This window comes from Erythrolamprus reginae, chromosome 2 (assembly GCF_031021105.1).
Source record: "Erythrolamprus reginae isolate rEryReg1 chromosome 2, rEryReg1.hap1, whole genome shotgun sequence".
NCBI classification, from domain to species: domain Eukaryota; kingdom Metazoa; phylum Chordata; class Lepidosauria; order Squamata; family Dipsadidae; genus Erythrolamprus; species Erythrolamprus reginae.
Window position 1 is genome coordinate 282,442,893 of NC_091951.1, and position 24,405 is coordinate 282,467,297.

Here is a 24,405-nt window from a genome sequence, read left to right on the forward strand (position 1 = left end):
GGACAGAGGATAAACCCCTGTCCCGGGCCCGCCAGAGATCATCCATCAACGCGACCAAAGTGGTTTCCGTGCTGTAACCGGGCCTGAAGCCCGACTGCTGGGGACCTAGATAATTGGCTTTTTCCAAGGACCGCTGGAGCTGGAGTGCCACCACCTTCTCGACAACCTTCCCCATAATTAGTAACCTTAAATTAGTTAAGTGAATCTGGTTTCTCCATTGACTTTGCTTGTTAGAAGGTTCCAAAAAGAATTCACATGGCCCCAGGACACTTCAACCATCATAAATATGAGGCTGTTGCCAAGCCTCTAAATTTTGATCACATCATGACAGGGATGCTGCTATGGTCATTTGTAAAGCAGTCATGTCACTTTTTTCATTGACATTGTAATTTCATACGGTCACTAAATGAACTGTTGTAAGTCGAGGACTACGTATAGTCCGTATCACCATTTTAGTTGATTGGACTGGCAATATATTTGGCATTTTTGTATTCTGGGTCTCAAGTGATCATGTCTGTGAAATAGAAGTACAGTGATCCCCCGCTCGTTGCGAGGGTTCCGTTCCAGGACCCCCTGCAACGAGCGGGTTTTCGCGAAGTAGCGCTGCGGAAGTAAAAACACCATCTGCGCATGTGCAGATGGTGTTTTTAACTTCCGCAGCGCTAGCGAGGAGCCGAAGATTGGGGGCGGCGCGGCTGTTTTAAAACGTCGCCGCTGACATGGGGGGCTCGCTAGCACCCCCCCGAACCCCCAACCCGGGTTTGGGGGGGTGCTAGCAAGCCCCCCATGTCGGCGGTGACGTTTTAAGACACCCGCGCGGCTTTCCAATGAGTCCCGAAGACAAACGCGGAAATTTGACGTTTGTCTTCGGGACTCATTGGAAAGCTCCGATCGTTTTAAAACAGGCGCGCCGTTCTCCGCTGACTCCTGGCGAACTTCCCCGCTTTAGGAGTCAGCGGAGAACGGCGCGCCTGCTTTAAAACGATCGGAGCCGGCCGGCTCCGATCGTTTTAAAACAGGCGCGCCGTTCTCCGCTGACTCCTGGCGAACTTCCCCGCTTTAGGAGTCAGCGGAGAACGGCGTGCCTGCTTTAAAACGATCGGAGCCGGCCGGCTCCGATCGTTTTAAAACAGGCGCGCCGTTCTCCGCTGACTCCTGGCGAACTTCCCCGCTTTAGGAGTCAGCGGAGAACGGCGCGCTTGCTTTAAAACGATCGGAACCAGCCGGCTCCGATCGTTTTAAAACAGGCGCGCCGTTCTCCGCTGACTCCTGGCGAACTTCCCGGGCGAAGGGCGAAGGGCGGGCGAGCGGGTGCTGGGGGGGGGCTTCGCCCTCCCGCCAGCAAGAGGGGGAAGACCCAGGGAAGTCGCCCAGCAGCTGATCTGCCCGGCGCCATCTACGCATGCGTGCCCATAGAAAAAAGGGCACGCATGCGCAGATGGTGTTTTGACTTCCGGGTTCAAAAATCGCAAATTACCCTGTTTGCAATGGTCGGGGACGCAATAACCGGGGGATCACTGTACAGTAATACCTCGTCTTACAAACTTAATTGGTTCCTGGAGGAGGTTTGTAAGGCGAAAAGTTTATAAGACGAAACATTGTTTCCCATAGGAAACAATGTAAAATGAATGAATGTGTGCAAGAAAAAAAAACGCAAAAAACCACCGCTGCCCGGCTGTCATTTTTTGAAACAGCCGGGCGCTTCTCAGCGTTTTCCCAATGCCAAACCCGGAAGTTCGGCAAAAGTTCGGATTTGGGTGGCCGCCGAGAAGCCCCGCTGCCTGGCTGTCACCTTTTGAAACAGCCGGGGGGCTTCTCGGCGTCCTCCCGAACCCGAATGCCAAACCTGAACTTTTGCCGAACCTCCGGGTTCGGCGTTTGGGAGGCCACCAAGAAGCCCGCTGCCTGGCTGTCACCTTTTGAAACAGCCAGGGGGCTTGTCGGCATTCTCCCGAACGCTGGACCCGGACGTTCGGCAAAAGTTCGGGGTCAGCGTTCGGGTTCAGGAGGACACTGAGAAGCCCCGCCGCCTGGCTGTTAGCTTTTCAAAAGAGCCACGGAGCTGTCAGGCCGGTCAGGAGGCTGGAAAGGAGGTGGGGAATCCCAATAGGGAATTCCATGGGCGGAGCTTTGACGTCACAAAGACGTCCTTCCTGGCTGGCCACGTTTCGGCGGCCACCCGAACCCGAACTTTTGCCGAACTTCCAGGTTCAGTGTTCGGGCGGCGGGTTCGTAAGGCGGAAAAAGTTCGGAAGAAGAGGCAAAAAATTTCCGAACCCTGGGTTCGTTTCTTGGATTGTTCTATGGCGAGGGGTTCGTATCACGAGGTACCACTGTAATTCTTGACCAGTTGCAACAAATCTGCTTGGAAGGGACTTGTGGAGAGGCCCTCAAAAACACTAATATTGAATGTCATTTATATGATTTTATTTGGCTAAGCTTGTCTTGGTAATCTGCACGTTTCCTTCATCAAATAGAGCTATATGTTTATGATAGCACATTATTTTAATGTTGCCAGCTTCCAGATGACCTAAAGGTCATAGAATAAACGGTGATGCCTTGCAGAAATATGCAAAGGATCATCAGTGTGGATAAATAAATCAAGCGGCTTTGGAAAAAGACAGTATATCGGCAATTCTATTGTCAGCCTTTGGACTACTGTATCATTTATGTAAAGCATCCCAAACAGCGACAGGTTGCACTTACCTGCAAACTGGTGCGCTGCATGCACATCCTCTTGATTCAGGTGTGCCTGTGCTCGCACCTATGCATGCATCTCTCACATGATTTTGCTTCTGCACATGTGCAGGAAGCAAAAACATGCCAAAATCTTACAAGAAGACGCTTGCACATGGGTAATTTCAGCATTTTTTTGCTTCGACACATATGTGGAAGCAAAAATTCACCAAACTTTCGTGCACCTGAGTTTCCCCTTATGAGATTTTGTTTCTGCACATGTGCAGGAAGCAAAAAAGCCAAAAAATTCAAGAAAAAAAATGGCGCCACTCAATGGACCGGCACGCAATTGCGCGATCTGGCAGCCACTACCGGTACGGAGTCATCTAATGCACCAATAGGAACTCATCAGTGATCCCAAAGATATATTTTTCCAAGTTTAGACTAATGAATTTTGTTTCTAAAGTGAGTTACTAAATTGCACATAGACTGATCAAAATATTAGATGTATCCAGTTCGAAACCTGTAATGCATCTTTGCTAAGTAGATTGCATTTAATGCAGATAAAATCACTCACTTATTTAACGCACTTTGGTGCAATCGAGAATCTTCATTTTCTTTTTGCTTGGTGCATGTTACAATTATTTCTTCCCAAAATTTCATCAAGCTATGAGCATCACAGATTACTATGGGATGGCGTTTCGAGCCAATGTAGCTGTCCATTTTCTAAAAAACAAATAAAAAGTACAAAGGAGACATCAATATTCTTTTCTAACTGCTAAAAGAATAATCCATCCAAACAACATATTTTTCTGAAAATAATTTTCTACATTAGAGTCTGCTTAGATAAATATTTAAGCTAGAAGTTTCTGAGTTCTTAGTTTTGTTTGCAGAGAAATTAACCTATATATTGTTCTACAATTACAATGAGTAATACTGTGGAACAAATAGAAAATGGGCTATACTACCAGATATCTATAGATTGAGTGAATGAGAATTGAATGTTTTTAAACTTTTAGAATGTTTTTTAAGCCTTTTAACTGTTATTAATTGGATCAAATTGTTTTATTATGTATTCTATGTTTGTTGTGAGCTGCCCCGAGTCCATGGAGAGAGGCGGCATACAAATCCAACCAACCAACCAACCAACAAACAAACAAACAAACAAACAAACAAACAAATAAATATTGCTGAACATCTGAACATCCTAAACATATTCTAATATCAGTTGACTTGACTGGTGTTTCACATATAATTATCAAAGTGCATAAAAAGATTAGTAGCCTGTTCATGACAACTTGTGACTTAGTTCCTAAAATATTGTGGAGAGGTCTTTTTAAATTCTTATTCACATTTTATATGACACACCATTTTTAAAACTTCAGATTGTGTCTCTTTGATATTTATGAGCAATTTTTTTTACATCTATGAAGAAGAATAAGGTTATTGCTGCAGTCATAAACAGAATAATGAATACATTAAAATAGTTTCTTTAAACTTTAAAATTTATAGGATATTTAAAATTGCGTTCAGTAGAAGGCCATCCAGGATGAATTGTGTATTAGCCATTAAATAAAATAAAATAAGAATAGTAATGCAATATTTTTTTTAAATTCCCTTTCTGTTCTGAATATTTCAGGAATTATTTGGATTGCAAGTATTTCTCTGTGGTGGCTCCAACCCTCTGGAATCAGCTCCCTCCAGAGATTAGAACTGCCCCCACCCTCCTTGCCTTTCGTAAACTCCTTAAAACCCACCTCTGTCGTCAAGTGTGGGGGAACTGAGACATCTCCCCCTGCCTATGTAGTTTTTGTGCATGATATGACTGTATGTATGTTTTATATATTGGGGTTCCTTGCTTTTTAGACTTTTTTAAATGTACTATTGCTATTTTAGATTTTAATTTTTAGATTTGTCATTATGTATTGTTTTTATCACTGTTGTGAGCCGCCCCGAGTCTACAGAGAGGGGCGGCATACAAATCTAATTTATAATAATAATAAAATAATAATAATAATAATAACAACAACAACAACAACAATAATAATTATTATTATTATTTGTTTTATTTATTTATTTATTTATTTATTTTGTCACATAGGTATTGGTAGTATACAAAAATATAATAATACTTATATACATGATACTAGTAAAAGAGAAACATTAGGACAGGGGACGGAAGGCACGCTGCTGCACTTATGCACGCCCCTTACTGACCTCTTAGGTCAATAGTAAATAGAGACTATTGTGCAGTAACTACAGGTTGAAAATTCGTGTAACATACTCTTACTTCCTAACAAGAGTGGTCCTGTGCTTTTCTCTGAAATAATCTATTTTGTTTTCAATCTCCCCACTTTTTGTGTGTGTTTTTCTTTCTCCAATGACAATCAACCATCCTAGGCAATTAAGCATGTGCAGACATCAGCACTTCTGTAAAACTAGAGCTTTATTCACACATGTTAATATCTCCCCCTTGTGTCTGCACATCTGCCAACACTAACCATCTGGTATCATTTGATCTGTAAGATGCTTCCAGATATAGTTCTATACCAGCAGCTGAAGAATTGCTCAACATTTCTGTTTTTCCTTCCCAAAAACCCACATTTTGTTTGGAAAAAAAATAAGATGGAGTAGCATTGAAAAATATAGACGGATTCAAGTAGGTATTGACATTATCTAAAACCTTAATGCTACACAAAAAATGGGGCATTTTTGCACTTTCAAAAATATCTCATTCAGCGATACCAATGGCATCTGTTTTCTTCAAAATCATTTGTGGCATCTGGAGGTATATGTTTCTTTCTCTTAATATAGCTTTTGTTTATATTGCTTCCGTTTTTGTGACAATTGTCCAAAATAATAAAGTGAATCCAGAAACTTAACAGAAAAGAAGAAATCCATAATTTCATTTAAAGTTCCAATTAAAATTTTATTCCCCATGGAAAATACTTAAAGGAACTCAAGTATAACACTTTTTAACCAAAACATCTGCATAATATCTTTGGTTTTTGGCTTTTTTAAAAAAATTGTCAGTAACATGTAAAAGATTTAATTTCAGACAGGTGAGCCATTCCTAAAACAAATGGCTGGGTTTTTTTTCCAATTCAGTCCTTCTAAATTAATTAGATAAGTGGAAATACAGAAAATATCTTAAAGTATATCTGCATGTCTTACATTTAAGGGTAGCAGTTTGTTTTAAGTATAAACCCACAGTGGGTAAATGAAACAATCCCTAATATGGTAGCTCTTAAACATTGATGAATGGGAAAAACTACTTTGTCTAAGCTGAATTTTCTGATTAAATTTCCTTCACTAACTTCCTTTCCACTCTAAAATGGAAATCTAACATCCTTGATAACCTGGGAGTTAATGTTTAACATATTATATATTTAATATGCATTTTTAAAGGCAAGATGGTTTATTGTAATCTTGTAAGATTCTACACAAAAGTAAACCTTACAGAATTCAGTACACAGTTGCAGTTATGCCAAATGCTCATAACTGCAACTTACAGCTCAACCTCCCTTGACAAAATTCCCATTTAATTAGTAATATATACTACTGAAAAAATATTGGTATACTTTTATTAGGACTAATATTCCAGATTCTACAGAATTTCTTTTTCTAGATGAAGTAGGTATTTTACAAAAAAAAAATAGAGTTAGTTTCCTCACAATTTCTTTCAACATTATTTTTATCTCGCAAAATATGTCAAGATAGAAAACTGAGGAGTCTGTGGTTATCAAATTGCATCTCAAATCAATTTTAGCTCATTTATGGGCAATTCACTACAGATTTAATCAGACATATGAATACTACAATTAATGGATCTTGTTTCTAGATTACCGTAGATGCAGACTTGGAATGAAGCAATTATATGACAACATTGAGTTATTTATTTATAATGATTTCATTAAAGCTTAACAAAAAAGTTCCAAATTCTTATTAGTATGCTGAAACTGTCATTTTTCTAAACATATCCTATGGAGACATTAAGCATGAGATGACAAAGTTTAATTTATTGTTTAGTAACAATATAGCCAAGTAATTCGAACATCAAAGCATTTAAGAAAATCAATATGTTAATAAAATCCAAAAATGTGTGAAACAATATGTACTAAATTGTATTATTAATTGTATAAAAAGTTTAGCAAGAAATCTATTACTGTGCTAAACATTGCAGTTTAAAATAATAATAATTTTTAAAAAAATTAAATGCTTACTTTAATAATAGAAAGTTTCTTCTTCTTTGATCTGGCCTTTTGGAAATAATTTTGAGATGTGCTAGCTTTACCTTTAGGGTCTTCTCTTTCTACAAACTCAAAGTGGTTTGGGTGAGCTTCAAATATTTTTTTCTTCCGTCACTCATTTTTTATTTGGGTTTGATGACATGGCTATTTTTGAATCATTTCAACGGAGGGGAAAGAAATTAATCTCCTTCTATGATCTACACCATGAGGTGGGGTTGCCAGACAGCTAGTACAAACCATCAGCTCCGAATGCTACATTTGATCTATGGTATAATTTTCTGGCAAGAGTCACTGATGTCATAATTTGGCTCAAGGGAAACAGTTATTCTTTGACAAATGCAGCATCTTAGGAACATGTTACCATGTGACTATCAAGAATAGGACACCAGCATTTGAACAAATAGAGACCTAAATAGTGATGGGTGAACCAAACTCGCACAATTCGGGTCCGTCCTGAATTTTGCAGTGTTCGGTATGCCGAACCCGAACCCGAACTTTTTTGAAACTTCGGGCAAAGTTCGGGGTCGCGTTTGGTGTTTGGTCGCCTCGGTTGGCCAGGAAGTGACATCTCTGTGACGTCAAAGCCCCGCCCCCACTCCCCAGCCTCCCCACGATTGGATTCCGGGGGCGGGGCTTTGACGTCACAGAGATGTCACTTCCTGGCCAACCGAGGCGACCGAACACCAAACGCGACCCCGAACTTTGCCCGAAGTTTCAAAAAAATTCGGGTTCGGGTTCGGCATACCGAACACCGCAAAATTCAGGACGGAATCCCATCGTGGGGAGGCTGGGGGAGTGGGGGCGGGGGATTCCCCTCTGCCTGCCACCGCCCCCTCCCCTTTGACGTCAGAAGGAGGATGGGCGCGCGCGGTGTGTGTGGGGAGCGTTTCTCCGTTGGGAAAGTAAGATGGTGGCAAGTTTCTCAGCGCGTTTTCATGCAGTAGACAAGGTATAAGCACCCAAGAGCATCCTCCAAACTTTTAAGAATTTGAGATAAATGTAACTCATATTTCTCCTGTATTGAAATTGCTGTGGTTTTTGAAATTTCTCAAAATGAGATGTTTCCTCCTCTGCATTTAAAAAAATATTCTGACAACTTGTAGAATAAGCATTTAAAGCATAAAGTTTTGTTGGCCAGAGCTTATAAGATTCCTTATTTTTCTGAGAAGTAGACTAAAATGGGTAGCTTTCTGGAAAAGCACCAATTTTGAAATGTTAGTTCTCCACTGCAGCTGGAAGGAGAGTCCAACATGGGTAGTTAACCAATCTTATTGGTAGAGACTGAGTTAATTATTTATATATTAATTAGGTACCGCCCCCTTGTATCCCCCATGAGCTCAGTTTTAAAAACTCAGTCTAAGAGTAGAGACTTACTGAGTTTGAGCTTGAGCTAATTAAAGCTAATAAATTGTTTAAAAAATTCGTAAAAATAGTAAAAAAAATATTTAAAAATGTTGGGAACCTGTTTAATGTTCTGCTTTGTTTTTCAGACACAGCTAGCAGCAGTGGAGCAGTCAACAAGGGGTACCTGCCCTCCGCGGGCAGCACCCCCAACGATCCTCCTCAGGGGTTTTGTATTCCCCCCGAGGGAACACCCCGTAGAGGAGCACCCAGCCTGGGAGTCCCTGGCCTCCGAGGCCACACTAGGGCTGCCGGCCGAAGGTGGGGGGGTCCGCCCCCCCCACTGGGAGGCTTGGAATCGCTCTCCGGGATCGGCGCGGCGAGCCGACAGAGCGATCAGCTGTTTGGCGGCTGGAAAGGAGCCGCCGCCGAAGCCGCCGCCGCCGGAGGAGCGAAAAAGCCGCCGATAACGCCGCAGTCGCTGCCGAGACAACAGCGCGACCGCTGAGACCACCAGGCGTTTTTCTGGACAGCGGAGGCGAGAGCCAGGGCGACCAGCCTGGCGGGGATCGCCATTGATGGCGGGCGCAGAGCGGCGAGCCCAGGAAGAGCGCGAAACGCATGGGCGCCGCCATCTTGGCCATTTCGGCGCGAAAGCCGGAAATTCGGGCGGCAGAAGGCGCGAGAGTGGGTTATGAGCCCCAGTGCGCATGCGCAAGAGGCCAAAGTGCCGAGGCGCCATTTTTACCGTGACTTGCAAGGGCGTGGAGCCAAAAAGTTTACTGGTCTGCACTATTAACTGTGAGTAATATGGAAGAGAAGGCAGGAACTGACAAAAGCAGTTCTCCAGCCGCTAAGGATAAGGGCAAAGGGAAGGCAAAAGACAAGACAAAAGCCTCCCATTCTTCCAGCTCCTCATTGAAGGAAGCAGAAAAACGTATTAAGGCCCTTGAACAGAAACTGGAAGCGGCCCTGCAGCCATCTCCTTCGGGACTGCCCCTTACACAGCGGCAGCAAATGACCCCTGAACAACTGGTCTCCCAATCTCCCCTGGGGACCACTGGGGCCATGCTAACAGGGGACTGGTCGCCTGACAGACAATTTGTACCTATTCCTCAGGCCATGCCATCACCTGGCACCTCTTGGAACAGACCGGGGTCTGCAGGGCACTCGGTCAGAAGCCTACAGGGACCTTCAGCTACTTTTACCCCTACGGCAGCAGGCTTAAGGGGTCCCTCTGGCCCTTGGCAACAGATGACACCTGATCTTCAGGAGCTCATTGCCAACGTATACTCACAGGGCATTGCTACGGGGGCACAACAAAGTGCGAAGCCCCCACAACAGGCTCCAGAAAGAGATACATGGACAGTACCGCCCCCTTCTGGCGTGGGGTCGCTGATGGAGGAACCGCAGTTTGAGGAGAGTGACAGAGAATATGACTGGTCAGAGGACGAGACAATGCCAGAGCCGCCACCATCGGTGGGACTGTTTAAGCCTGCACTGTTCAGGACCTTGCTCTGTAAGGCCAAGCAGGTGATGAACCTCGCAGCAGCGCCTAAGGCAACTGATCCTACTGACACAACAAAGACTTCTGAGGCACTCCTCAAGGAGGCTCAGCCTGAGACTGAACACTTTCCGGCCTCTCACATATTTGTAGAGGGAGTTAAGCGGCCTTGGCAGCAGCCTGCGGCTGCACAAGGGCCTTCAAACATCGAACGGAAGTTTTACACCTTCGACGAGGAGGTCGAAAAACTCCTGGAGTTCCCGCCGATTGACCAGCCAGTGGTGACTCTGGTGTCCAGCGCGCTGGTGCCTTCCGAAACCGGCGACAGCCTGAAACCCGAAGATAGGAAGGCTGAGATATTGCTGAGGAAGGCGCATCAGGTGTCTGGCTGGGGGTTCAGAGCGGCTGCCGCAGCATCATTCATCAATAGAGCATCCATCATGTGGCTGCAGGAAATGCAGGCCAGACTCGGACCTGAGGACGGACGACTCCGGCAGGACCTGAGCAAGCTGCGAGCGGCAGCGGAGTTCTCAGCAGACGCCACCCTCCATGCGGCAAAGTTCTCGGCTCGAAGCATGGCAACCACCATGTCGTCACGACGGCTTCTCTGGCTGAGGAATTGGCCAGCAGACTTAAAATCAAAGTGGAGGCTGGCTTCAAGCCCTTTCCAGGGTTCCATGCTCTTCGGGGAGAGTCTGGAGAAGGTCCTCATTGAGGACAGGGACAAAAAGAAAGTGCTCCCCAGGGCTAATAGGAGACAAGACCGCAGGTCCACACCGTACACGAGGCGCCAGAACCCTCGCTGGGAAGCCAATACAGGTGCGGGACAGACCCAAAGATCCTTTGGTCAGGGTCAATACAGCCAATACAATCAACCATCCTTTCGGTCCGATCGGGGATCTTTCCAGGACAGACCCCGAGGTTACCAACAATCGAGACGGCCATTTCGAGGAGGTAACCAGAGAGGCTTTCGTCGCTCCAAGTGACTCAGCCGGGATGCCAATAGGAGGGAAACTTCAGCATTACAGTCTCTCCTGGCATCACACATCATCCGACAAATGGGCCTTAGCCACTGTTTCACAAGGACTTCGACTGGAATTTGTCCAGTCTCCACCATCACGATTCCTTCATTGCCCCGTAATACGGGACTCACAAAAGAGACTACAACTCCGAGAGGAGATAAAGCATTTATTGGACATTCATGCTATAGAGCCGGTGCCCCGACAGGAAGAGGGCAAGGGGTTCTATTCAGTGATCTTTATAGTACCCAAGGCCTCAGGAGGCTGCCGGCTCATACTAAACTTGAAGCAACTGAACGTTTTCATAAAGTACAGGAGGTTTCGAATGCACTCCTTACAAACAATTATAGCTTCCATACGCTCCCACGATCTGTTAACATCAATAGATCTCAAGGAAGCGTACCTCCATGTGCCCATACATCCAGGTCATCGACGGTTCCTCCGCTTCTGCGCCGAGGGGGAACATTTTCAGTACAGGGCCATGCCATTCGGCCTCTCCTCGGCCCCGCGAACCTTCACAAAACTGTTGGACATTTTGACGGCAGACCTGCGCCAGAAATCAGTTCGGCTGATGGCTTACCTGGACGACATAATCGTTTTGTCCAGGTCCCCATCGGGAGCCAGGAGGGACTTAGACAGGACGGTGCAATCGCTGGAATCTCACGGTTTCACAATCAATATGGAGAAAAGCCACCTGTCTCCCACCACCAGATTACTCCATCTTGGAGCAGTCATAGATACCATATCGAACACGGTATCTCTCTCTCCGGAGAGACAACGCACAATACGACAACTAATCTCCAGCATCCGACACGACAGGAGAGTTTCCCTGGCGTTATTATCCAAAATCCTGGGGACCTTGGTGTCGGCCATCGGCATCGTTCCCTGGGCAAGACACCACATCCGGGACCTACAGTGGTTCTTGCTCCCAGCGCAGAGGGCCAGGAGGAGCCACTGCAACAGGAAGGTCCGGGTTCCAAGGACAATCAGAGAGTCCTTGGAATGGTGGACGTCGCCAGCCTTAAGCAAGGGTTCCACCTTCCGACTCCAAAGTCCAGTAACCCTCACGACGGACGCCAGCCTTTTTGGATGGGGCGCACACATTGGACACCACATGGCCCAAGGCCTCTGGTCGGACAGGGACTTGGAGTCGGTCAACATCAATTTCCTCGAATTGAAGGCAGTGTTTTTGGCCCTTCAAGCGTTCACCCCACTAGTGCGGGACAGACACGTGCGGGTCCTGACAGACAATGTTGCGACCAGGGCCCACCTGAATCATCAGGGGGGCACGAGGTCGCAACGCCTCATGGCAGAGGCCAACCGTCTATTCAATTGGGCCGAGACCAACTTGGCATCCTTGTCGGCCGAGCATATTGCTGGCATCAGCAACACTCAGGCGGACTGGCTGAGCAGGACCATTCTAGATCCCTCAGAGTGGAGATTGGATCCCGACATCTTCCAGCAGCTGACACACAGATTCGGCATGCCATCCGTGGACTTGTTTGCAACCCAGCGGAATACCCAGCTTCCCAGGTTCTACGCACGTTTTCCGGATCCAGAGGCGGAAGGGACCAATGCCCTTCTTTCCCCTTGGCCACCGGGTCTACTTTATGCCTTTCCTCCCACCAGTCTCCTTCCCAGGGTGGTGGAGAAGATATTAGAGGAGAGAGCGGAAGTGTTATTGGTGGCACCTCACTGGCCTCGACGCCCTTGGTTCTCCGACCTCGTGGCACTATCGGTGTCTGCACCGTGGAGGATTCCGGATCGGATCATCGCCCTCAGCCAGGGGAACCTTCAACATCCGGATCCCCAGTGGCTACATCTAACCGTGTGGCACTTGAGAGGAGCAGGCTGAGGCAACAAAAGCTACCAGAGAAGGTCATTGATACGATGCAGGCAGCACGTCGCCCGTCGACGTCAAGAATATACCAAGCAACTTGGCAAGCGTTCTGTAAGTTCTGTGACCAGCACCGTCTGAATCCAAAGGAGACATCAGTTATTCCGGTGTTGGAGTTCCTTCAGCAAGGAATAGACCGGGGGTTAGCCCCTAACACTTTAAAGAGGCAGGTGGCAGCTCTCGCCACTATGATACAAGTTCCGGAGGCACGCTCCTTGACATTTCACCCGTGGGTGAGGGACTTTCTACGAGGAGCTACAAATAAACATAGCCCGCCAGTCCGGAGGTTTCCGTCATGGGACCTCTCGTTGGTACTCAAAGCATTGACAAAGCCACCTTTTGAGCCGTTGAGGACCATATCTCTCCGACTGTTATCCATTAAAACAGCTTTTCTGGTCGCAATTACCTCCGCACGCAGAGTGTCAGAAATAGCGGCCTTATCAGTCAGACAGGACCTCTGTATCTTTTACCCAGATAGGGTTGTATTAAGACTGGATCCCACCTTTATACCAAAGGTAAACTCTACATTTCATAGGAAGCAAGAGTTGATACTTCCTGATTTTTGTACTCGTGGGAACCACCCATCGGAGTTGCGATGGCACAAAATAGACGTCAGGCGAGCCCTGAAGATATACATCAGGCGTACGGAGACGTTCAGGAAATCTGAGCAATTGTTCATATCATTTTCACCTCACAAGATGGGACTTGGACTATCCTCCAAATCTATTAGTCGTTGGCTCAAGGAGTGTATCACGGAGGCTTACAAGGCTAGAAACCAGACCCCACCATTGGGACTGACGGGTCATTCAACACGTAGCGCGGCCACGTCTGCTGCCTGGGCCACGCAAGCATCCATCGAGGATATCTGCAAGGCCGCAACATGGGCGGCCCCTACCACTTTTGTTAAACATTATAAGTTGGATTCGTTTGCTTCAGCGGACGCAGCGTTTGGAAGGCGTGTTTTGCAACGAGTTTGTGCCTCCACGACGTCCCTGACAAGACCTTCTCCCTCCCATGGGCCTTAATCTTTGGCATATCCCATGTTGGACTCTCCTTCCAGCTGCAGTGGAGAAGGACCGTTGTACCTACCTGAACGGTCTTCTCGCTGCACTGGAAGGAGAGTCCAAACCCACCCGGCACTGTTTAAGTTCAGGGACGCCGGAGTTGGGAAGACATTGTTTCGTTGGATAGTTGACAATAAAAATTGGTTATCCTCTTACATTGTCTTCGTTTTTAAAACTGAGCTCATGGGGGATACAAGGGGGCGGTACCTAATTAATATATAAATAATTAACTCAGTCTCTACCAATAAGATTGGTTAACTACCCATGTTGGACTCTCCTTCCAGTGCAGCGAGAAGACCGTTCAGGTAGGTACAACGGTCCTTTTCATAGAAACATAGAAGACTGACGGCAGAAAAAAGACCTCATGGTCCATCTAGTCTGCCCTTATACTATTTCCTGTATTTTATCTTACAATGGATATATGTTTATCCCAGGCATGTTTAAATTAAGTTACTATGGATTTACCAACCACGTCTGCTGGAAGTTTGTTCCAAGGATCTACTACTCTTTCAGTGAAATAATATTTTCTCATATTGCTTTTGATCTTTCCCCCAACTAACTTCAGATTGTGTCCCCTTGTTCTTGTGTTCACTTTCCTATTAAAAACACTTCCCTCCTGAACCTTATTTAACCCTTTAACATATTTAAATGTTTCAATCATGTCCCCCCTTTTCCTTCTGTCCTCCAGACTATACAGATTGAGTTCATTAAGTCTTTCCTGATACGTTTTATGCTTAAGACCTTCCACCATTCTTGTAGCCCGTCTTTGGACCCGTTTAACATATTATATATTTTCATCATATACCACCACCATTTTTAGGGTTTTTTCAAAGTCAAAGTTATCATTTTTTAAAGATTTTTTTTTGTCCTGCCTGTATGATTTGCCAAAACCCAAAATTTAAACTCTGATTTGTGAATAAGAAAAGTGATTGCTTATTAATTTTAGAAAGTAGTTAATTCTTGAAAGATTCCCTCAATGAAGAACAAGTGAACTTAAATGTCTATTTTAAAAAAACCAAGTGTGGCTTGTGTAGGCATTCTACATGTAGGTCCATTTTTGAATTTAACATTTTTATTTTCTGCAATGATATAAATGTGTGCATGTATGCAATAAGAAATTATTTGTGCGGAATGCCTCAGTATAGCGATTTTTTTCTGAATAGGTCTAAAACTTACAGTGCTTTTAGAGGGCAAAAATGTTTGGACTGGAACCATAAAAAAACAACTTCAATCCTCCCCACAACCATGAAATTCATTGGTTAATTTGGGGCCAGTAATGCTCTTTCTCAGCCCAGCCTTTCTTGTGAGCTGCCTTGAGTTGCAAGACAGGAGACAGGATATAAATCTGTCAAGTAAGTAAATAAATAAATGGTGTCAGAATGGCATAGATACTAAGAAATAAACACATTTAAAAAGAAACCGAATAGAATCAGATCCATAATTTGTCAAATGAAAAAATAATGCAAGAACACCCAAATGTTTCGATAAGGTGACTAGAAGAATTGCGGGAGGAGGTAAACCATAGTGCTCAAAACAGATCAGTAACTTTTCACTGCTTGCTGTGTCTCTTCCTTGTTCATTAGCACGCTGGCTGGGGAATTCTGGGAGTTGAAGTCCACAAGTCTTAAAGTTGCTAAGGCTGGTCACCCCTGATTTAATGCCTATCATAATACCTATTGCTCCTCAGTGCTGATCCAATACATTTTGCTGCCTGTACTTAAGGATTTGGTAGCATCACTTATCCTATTTATTACTTATACTATCTGATAGGATGGATTTTTGAATCTTATTTCAGAAACCATATACAGGGTGTTTTTTTCCCTTTCAGTGTTATATTTGTATGCTAAATTAAACAGAGATAGCAATAGCAATAGCATTTATACTTATATACTGCCAAATTGCTGGCAGACAGTGATCAGCAGACATTAGCTTCCAGGATGTATAAGCACAGGGTTCCTCACTCCTTTAAATACCTTGGAATATTCATATCAAATTACTTACATGTCAAAGCCCACTGCAACAACATTGCCAAAAAGGCTTCAAGAGTTGTTAACCTAATCCTATGTAGCTTCTGCTCCGGTAATCTCACACTACTAAGCAGAGCATACAAAATTTTCGCCAGACCAATCCTTGAATACAGCTCATCTGTCTGGAACCCGCACCACCATTTCGGACATAAATACCCTAGAAAATGTCCAGAGATACTTTACTAAAAAAGCCCTCTACTCCTCCACTCATAACAGAATACCCTATGCAACTAGACTTATAATCCTAGTTTAGAAAGCTTAGAACTACGTTGTCTTAAATACGACCTAAGCATAGCCCATAAAATCATCTGCTACAACATTCTTCCGGTCAACGACTACTTCAGCTTCAACCACAACAACACACGAGCACACAACAGATGCAAACGTAAAGTTCTATACTCAACTGCAGGAAATACAACTTTAGTAACCGAGTAGTTGATGCACGGAACTCACTACCAGACTCTGTAGTATCATCACCTAGCCCCCAAAACTTTACCCTTAGACTATATACTTTTGACCTCTCCAGATTCCTAAGAGGTCAGTAAGGGGCATGTATAAGTGTACCAGAGTGCCTTCCGTCCCCTGTCCTAATTTTAGATCTTGGTTTATTCAGTGAATTATAGAAGAACTATATTGAAGTTCAGAGGATAATCAGAACTTCAGAAAAAAACAATTACTGCCAACCTGCCTTCCATTGAGGACCTGTATACTGCACAAGTCAAAAAGAGGGCCGTGAAAATATTTACTGACCCCTCGCATCCTAGACATAAATTGTTTCAACCCCTACACTCAAAATGATGCTATAGAGCACTGTACACCAGGACAAGTAGACACCAAGAACATTTTTTTCTCGAATGCCATCACTCTGTTAAACAAATAATTATCTCATCACTGTCAAACTATTCACTAAGGCTGCATTTGCATTACTATTACCATTAGGCTTTTCATCGTTCCTGTCACCTATCTCCTCCCAATTATAACTGTATGACTGTAACTTGTTGCTTGTGTCCTTACAATTTATATTAATATTGATTGTTTCCTGATTACTTATTCGTACCCTATGACAATCATTAAGTATTGTATCTCATGATTCTTGACAAATGTACAGTGAAACCATATGTAACAAAGATAAATTCCTTGTGTGTCCAATCATACGAGAAAAAACTAATAGTAATAGTAGTGCAGACATGGTAAATAGTATGACAGTTTTGAGGGAATTATTTGTTTAGCAGAATGATGGCATTCGAGAAAAAACTGTTCTTGTGTCTAGTTGTCTTGGTGTGCAGTGCTTTGTAGCAACTCTTTGAGTGTGGGAGTTGAAACAGTTTATGTCCAGGATGCGAGAGATTAGTAAATAATTTCACAACCCCTTTTTTGACTGGTGCAGTATACATATATATATGTGTGTGTATAGTTCCCTCAGGATGGTCATAACTTTCAAATTTTACAAATCAATGGCTACAAATGCCTCCAGGCTAAGCAATCAGCAAGTTACTGATTTATGACATAGCTTAAGCTGTGCAGAATGTGATACCATCCACGGCCTCAAAACAATGTGAGATCCTAATTAAAGAGGCGTTGCTGTCATCACAAAAAGGATGGACTATATATAGGAGGTTGGTAGCAACTTTCCATCACCAGTGTTTTTCCTCCTTACTTTCTTTCGCAGAATCCTAGAAAATAATTGTAAAAACCAAAGAATTTCCTGCAGGTACACGAGAGCAAATTTACACAAGTAAATCCAAGTGTTTTCAACCAAGACTTTTCTATGTATTATTCAGAAAATAGAAACCAAGCAGTCTGGGATGCCTCAGAACTTTGAGCATCAGAACCACCATAGCTGTCATACCTGATTATAAATAGAATTATATTCTGATTCCTCACTGATTTCCTGAAGATGTTACAACACTTCATCAATCTGTCAGCACTGGATTTGCAAATGTGCCATGTATAAACGTTTATGTGAAATCAAGATTTCATTTATTTGTTTATCTATTATTTTCATATTCATGTTTATTGTCATCATCACCAATCTAAGAAACATATTTCAGAGTGGTTTAGGTTTGTAATGACTCTTTAAATTTCATCAAGACAGTGCTCTGGGAATATCCTTTTTGGCAATGGGACTGAGAAATAGTGATTGGAAAACACACGGCCAAGTTAGGACTTGAATGAGTCCTGCAACCCCATCACAATAAATCATAATATGTGTGATGTATTTATGTTAAATGTTATGTAAATTAAAAAAAATAATTATTTTTTATTATCCGTGAATAAACTTGATTTATACATTGTATGAATCAAACAGCTTTCTTCTATATTGGAATACTGTGTTCAGTTCTGGAGACCTCACCTACAAAAAGATATTGACAAAATTGAACGGGTCCAAAGACGGGCTACAAGAATGGTGGAAGGTCTTAAGCATAAAACGTATGAGGAAAGACTTAATGAACTCAATCTGTATAGTCTGGAGGACAGAAGGAAAAGGGGGGACATGATTGAAACATTTAAATATGTTAAAGGGTTAAATAAGGTTCAGGAGGGAAGTGTTTTTAATAGGAAAGTGAACACAAGAACAAGGGGACACAATCTGAAGTTAGTTGGGGGAAAGATCAAAAGCAACATGAGAAAATATTATTTCACTGAAAGAGTAGTAGATCCTTGGAACAAACTTCCAGCAGACGTGGTTGGTAAATCCACAGTAACTGAATTTAAACATGCCTGGGATAAATATATATCCATTGTAAGATAAACTACAGGAAATAGTATAAGGGCAGACTAGATGGACCATGAGGTCTTTTTCTGCCGTCAGTCTTCTATGTTTCTATATCATTCTCCTTTCTGATTTATGACCATTGTGTCCTCTTTTTGTTTTCCTTATGCCTTTAAATTGTTTGCCATAATGAAAACAAATACTATTTTGGTGGTGCAGATAGCCATTAACACTGGTCTTGCTTATTTCTCAATTAATCATTCTGGATGCTATTTTTTTATGTCCATCAGTAACCAAGAAGCTCTCAAAACCTGGGACGACCACAATAGAGATGTGTGAGGTATTTCTGGATGGCAGACATTGGAAGACTCTTATAGTGGAATTATTTTACAGCAATCAACCCACAGATTTCCTGGACTGGCGATCTTATATAGAAATGTGGGCATATGTAGGATTATTCAGAAAAGCTACAGAACGAGTATGATTATACAGCTTCCTACTTCTCACCAGCAAACTGGCTGCATCTAGGAAGTATTATAAAAAAGCAAAAAAAAGCGAGGTAAATATTTCTATGATATATAACTGAATTATAATCCTTTTCACGTGAATAATTAATTGAATACTGGTGTGGCAAAGCGACAATAAGCTTGGATTCAAGGAAAATGTTTTTTGACTCTTGGGATTTGTGTTTTGATTACTGTTCTTTTATGTTGTGAATTGCTGAATGTCTGTATGATTGTAGCAGAATATAAATGTGATACATAAATTAGCATCTGAACTATAGCTAATCTACATGATTCCACAGTGGATTAAATGTATTCTTTGTATATTAAGGTGGCTCCAAATTAATCAAAACAAGTGCTAATTGGATCAATAAAGAAATCTATGAGAATTGGTTAGGTGGAGATCAGACATTGTTGACATCTTACTTGTATTTTCTGAGTACAGTGGTACCTCTACTTAAGAACTTAATTCGTTCCGTGACCAGGTTCTTAAGTAGAAAAGTTTCTAAGTAGAAGCAATTTTTCCCAAAGGAATCAATGTAAAAGCAAGTAATGTGTGCAAACCCATTAGAAAAGAAATAAAAGCTAGGAATTTGGGTGGGAGGAGGAGGAGGAAGAAGAGGAGGAGGAAGAAGAGGAGGAGGAAGAAGAGGAGGAGGACAATCACTGCCCAGAGTGAAGGGAGCGTTTCTTTTCTCTGGGCGCTGGCAGAGGTTTATTCTCTCTCTAAGTGCCCAGAGAAAGGAAAATGCTTTGTTCGCTCTGGACTGCCAAAGCTTCCTTAAGTGCCACTGAAAGGCTCCTCTGGCAGTCCAGAAAAGCCCGAGATGGCCGGAATTGGAAACTTTGTGCCGCTCTCAAATTTCCTGGGAAATTTTTCCTGGCTCGTGTTCTTAAGTAGAAAATGGTTCTTAAGAAGAGGCAAAAAAATCTTGAACACCTGAGATAGAACCCCATGAGATATACTTCAATCCTTTGTTTACATAAGAGTTTTTAAATATTTGCTTCAAGGCTCCTTCTGACTCTCTACAACTATAGTATTCTATGTTTTCTTGGTTAAACCAAGGACAACTAGGACACAAAAAGTATTAAGTGTTCCTTTTGCATAGCTCAGCTTTAAAATAAAGTATCATTGGTTAGTATATACTAACCAAGAGATAATATGTATACTTGTATTAATATATGTATATGCAGTATAATATAATCAGTTACATTAGCTAAAGTGACCTTTAGTTTAAATACACACAGTTCATCTGAATGACTAAGTTAATTGGTCTCATATGTTACAGCTGCTACAGTCTATATCTGTGTCATTAATTGGAGATCAAATGAAACCTAAATATTAGCTTACTGGTTTAAAGAGATAATTTATATCTTGAAAGTAAGCTTGACAAACTTCACAAAATAATTGATTACAAACATGTATTTTGGGTTTATCTACAGTTTAATCAGGAAAATTGAAGCATACAAGATAGTAATAACAAATCTCAACTATTGCATAACTATCTTAACTATCACTATGTATGCACATACAATGACAATAAAGTATTTATTTATTTATTTATTTATCTACAATTTCAGTGAGAGATTTTAAAGCACATAAATACATATATACATATATACACACATATACGTACACATACACGATCTATTAACAAATAATATTACATATGTACTCCACTCCATATTTACAAACGCAATTTTGTTAGATGTAACATCTTCCACTGGAAGAACCATTGCTCAGTAACAGAATCAAAAATTAGACTGATAGCTTAATGATCATGTCAATATAACATTGCCAAGAGTCAGACTATTTTACATGGATAATCTCAAATTCCATATATATCCTGGATTCCTTTTGGCCAATAATATATTCTATCTACAGTCTCTCTCCAAATCTTAATGGAGAAAATTATTTCACAGTGGCAACAGAATTTGAAAATAAACAGGGCATAAAGTATTGCTTAAACCTCTGGACTCCTGCTGCACTTGACAGAGTCTAGAAGAGATGAAAAAGCTTAGGCAGGTAATGAAAGCACATATAGTATCTATTGATCTTCCCTATCATCATGAACATTGCCCCCTCCAAAAAATTGGGATGTGAAACAAACCTCTTTGATCACTTTGAACATGTTTCAGAAATTGTGCTTTGTCACTACAATATACAAGTGATATCTTTTGAAATAACGGTTCAAGGCACAAACATTTATAAGAAATAGGTATGCTTATCCCGAGTGACAAATAAAATAAGTTGAGTGTCAAATAAAACAGTTGAACCAAGAACCAGCTTTCTTCCAATTTATCCTGTCTGTCACGGGAGAAAATAATGAAGATTTCCAAAGATGTGTCTCATGTCCTGTAGAAATGTCTTCACGTTCAGATCTGGTTTCAAGACTGAGTTGAAGTAATTTCTCCTTTGAAGGATCTGAAGAGCAACAAATTTATAAAAAGCATATGTTAACTTGATAAGAAACACATGAGTTGCTTTTGAAGGGATCTCCCAAACTCTGACTATTCTTATCTTGAGCTGAGTAGTGAAGTATGGAATTCAAAAGAACTAAAAACTCCTTGAGGATTTGCAAAGCATTGTTCCAACAGAAAAGTTTATAAAATGATTAATAGCATTTTGAGATATTCATATGCAAATTTCTTGGAATGTCTTTTATGTGAAGTGCCACTTTTTCATGCAGACAAATTAAACAATCAGAGTGATAGTTGTAGATTTAACAACATAATGCTGAAGAGTGGGTTGGGATGGGGGTTGTTAATATAAAAAGCATTAAAAACATTTTTTTTCTTAAGAAGCTTGTTTCATTATGTTCACTGCATGGAATTAAATTTACATCATGTTTTTTATTTTCTAGAGATCATAGCAGCTTGTATTCCACTTCCTAATTTCCCTATAACAACAACAACAACCCTATGAGGTAGATTAGGTTGAAGGTGACTTGATTGCCTCAGAATTACCCAGTAAACGTTTGTGCTTAAGGGAGGACTAAAACTCCTAGTTTATAATCTAGTACCTTAATCACTAGACCACAGGGCCTCTCTCTACTTTGTTGCTCCCTGTTTTGTTGCTTTTTCTCTACTTTGATACATGGACCTTTAAAAGTTCATGTCGTCTGATACCCAGAAACCTGCAATGCAACCAATGGCTACTGAGCTAGTAATGTAGAACACAACTTTTAAGCTCTCTGGCACAGACCTAGCACACTTTCAGGTTAGCATGAGATACATAAGCTTTCTTTTCAATAGAGCATTGAATCTATGAAGATAAAGAGCATATGGAAAATCTGATAGCTGCTATGGAAAGTGCCACTCAGACAAAGATATGAGTAGATGTCCCAAAGAAGCCAACATGGCCATGAGGGAAGTTCAGAGACAGGATGGTAGCAGTTGGGTGTGGCATCCAACCAAAAGTGAGATATGGGTACTTTTGAGCTAAATAAATGATCAACCATATCATTCATGACATGTGCCAGATTGCATTCCTAGGAAAAATTGTGCTGTGAAATAAGGATAGCTGGGGATGAGATGAAGTCAAGGTCATGAGGAAAGATCAGGAAGAAAGCAGTTATCAAGAGATGTTTAGAAGAAAAGTCCATAGCCTAGATGCCTTCTGATAAATCAAACCCTAGAGGAAAGGCAGGATATAAATTTAGTATAGCAATGATATCAAGTCCCATTTCTGAACTACTATATACTCTGAACTGCTTAAATAACACTCAGTGTTATTTAAATGAAATCTCCAGATAGGTCTTTTTCTTTGCCCATACTATTTTAGGACAATAAAAACTAGTACTTACAGCTAAATGCTCTCCTTGAATGTCCAGGTTATCTGGAAGCAGCAGACTCTAAATGAGAAGGATGTCAATAATTAACATTTTATTTCCATGAGATTAACAAACAAAACTCAAGGAGAAATTAGAATATTTGATTTCTCAGTGGCAAGGAGATATATCAGTTCTCTCCTAATTATTTCATAAGTGCACTTTTGTGCCTAATGTCCCTGTCCTACTGTCTTATTATCCTTTCTATTACTACGTTCTACTTATGTTATGTTAATATGTAATATAATACTATATTTGTTTGACAGACAAACAAACAAACAAACAAACAAATAAATATTTCCCTCCCTTTACACCATTGTTTTCTAACCTTGACAACTTGAAGATATTTGGACTTCAATTCCCAGAATTCCCCAGCCAGCGAATGCCAAGATTGGGAAACACTGCTTTACACCATATAGGTACTCAAACCAATTTTTCCCCGACATAAGAAATTTTAATTTAAGCACCAAGTAAAGGAACAAGGAACTATTAGGAAATTGGCAGTTCAGTCAGCTCAGCTTTCAGATTAGTAATTCAATTGCTTCTTACCACATCCTTTCTTGTGAACATTAGGCAGGCATTCCATAGTCCCATAAATACAGCGACATAATTGGCATTCTTCTTCAGACCACTCGCCATGTTCGAGGGAACCACATTTCCTAAGAAATCACAAATGGGAGCTTGTAATGAGTTCCAAAGACTCTCAGAAAGCCCCATAAACTCACAAAAGGGAGAGTTCTCTTAAGAAGCAAAAGTTGAAAGTTTCGAGTAAGCGTCACTCTTGTTAAAATAACAGCTAGGCAGGCAGCTAACTAGCAAACCACTCTATCTATTTCTGTGACAATCTGTCACCACTTATGATGGTGTCTAAGGAAGGAAATATTTATATGGGAATGACAGGAATTCAACAATATATAGAAAACATAGTCACTAGAAAGTCAAGCAGCATCCAAATTGAATAAAGTAAAATTTAAAAAATGGAAGAGGAAAACTCAAAATTAGGCTGCATTTTTAACTAAAAAATATGACTTAAGTTAGATACTATATTCACTTCGGTTGGGAGCTGCTTTTCATGCCCAAAGTCTTTGGTGTGGTGCTCAGTTTTGAGTGGTACTGTATATTAAAATTGAATTAGAGGATTGTTGGAAAATAAAGAAAATTTTAGTTCAAGTATAATGGAAGTATCAGGTCAGATAATGTTTGTTTTACATATAAATAGAGTTAAACTGAAGATATAATTACAAATCTCCATTTGACTGTAGAGCTCAGTGGATGAATTGGGCCAAGTAAATTTCTCTCAGTGTCCATCTACTTTAAGGGTTTTTACTGTAGGAATTATCTAAATCAGTCTCTCAACTTTGGCAACTTTAAGATACAGTAGATGGATTTCAACTCCCAGAAATCCCGAGCCATTCAGGGAATTCTAGGATTTGAAATCCACTTATCTTACAGTTGTCAAGCCTGAGAGACACTCATCTAAAGGAAATCTTTCCCCGGGAATGTTGCCTTGAACTCCCACAGAGAAAAAAAGTTGATAAAACACAATAAATAAATTCCTCCACAAATGATGCCACTAGTGTT

At 41.6% G+C, this 24,405-nt stretch overlaps 1 long non-coding RNA gene across 1 annotated transcript in view; it reads left to right on the forward strand.

The window, feature by feature from the left end:
• The window catches only part of LOC139158947 (uncharacterized), an 85,628-nt gene extending 66,283 nt beyond the window's left edge, over positions 1 to 19,345 (forward strand). Inside the window, exon 3 of the long non-coding RNA XR_011557774.1 lies at positions 18,782 to 19,345. This is a non-coding gene — a long non-coding RNA (uncharacterized lncRNA). The remainder of the gene's footprint in view (positions 1 to 18,781) is intronic.
• Positions 19,346 to 24,405: the final 5,060 nt, after the last annotated feature.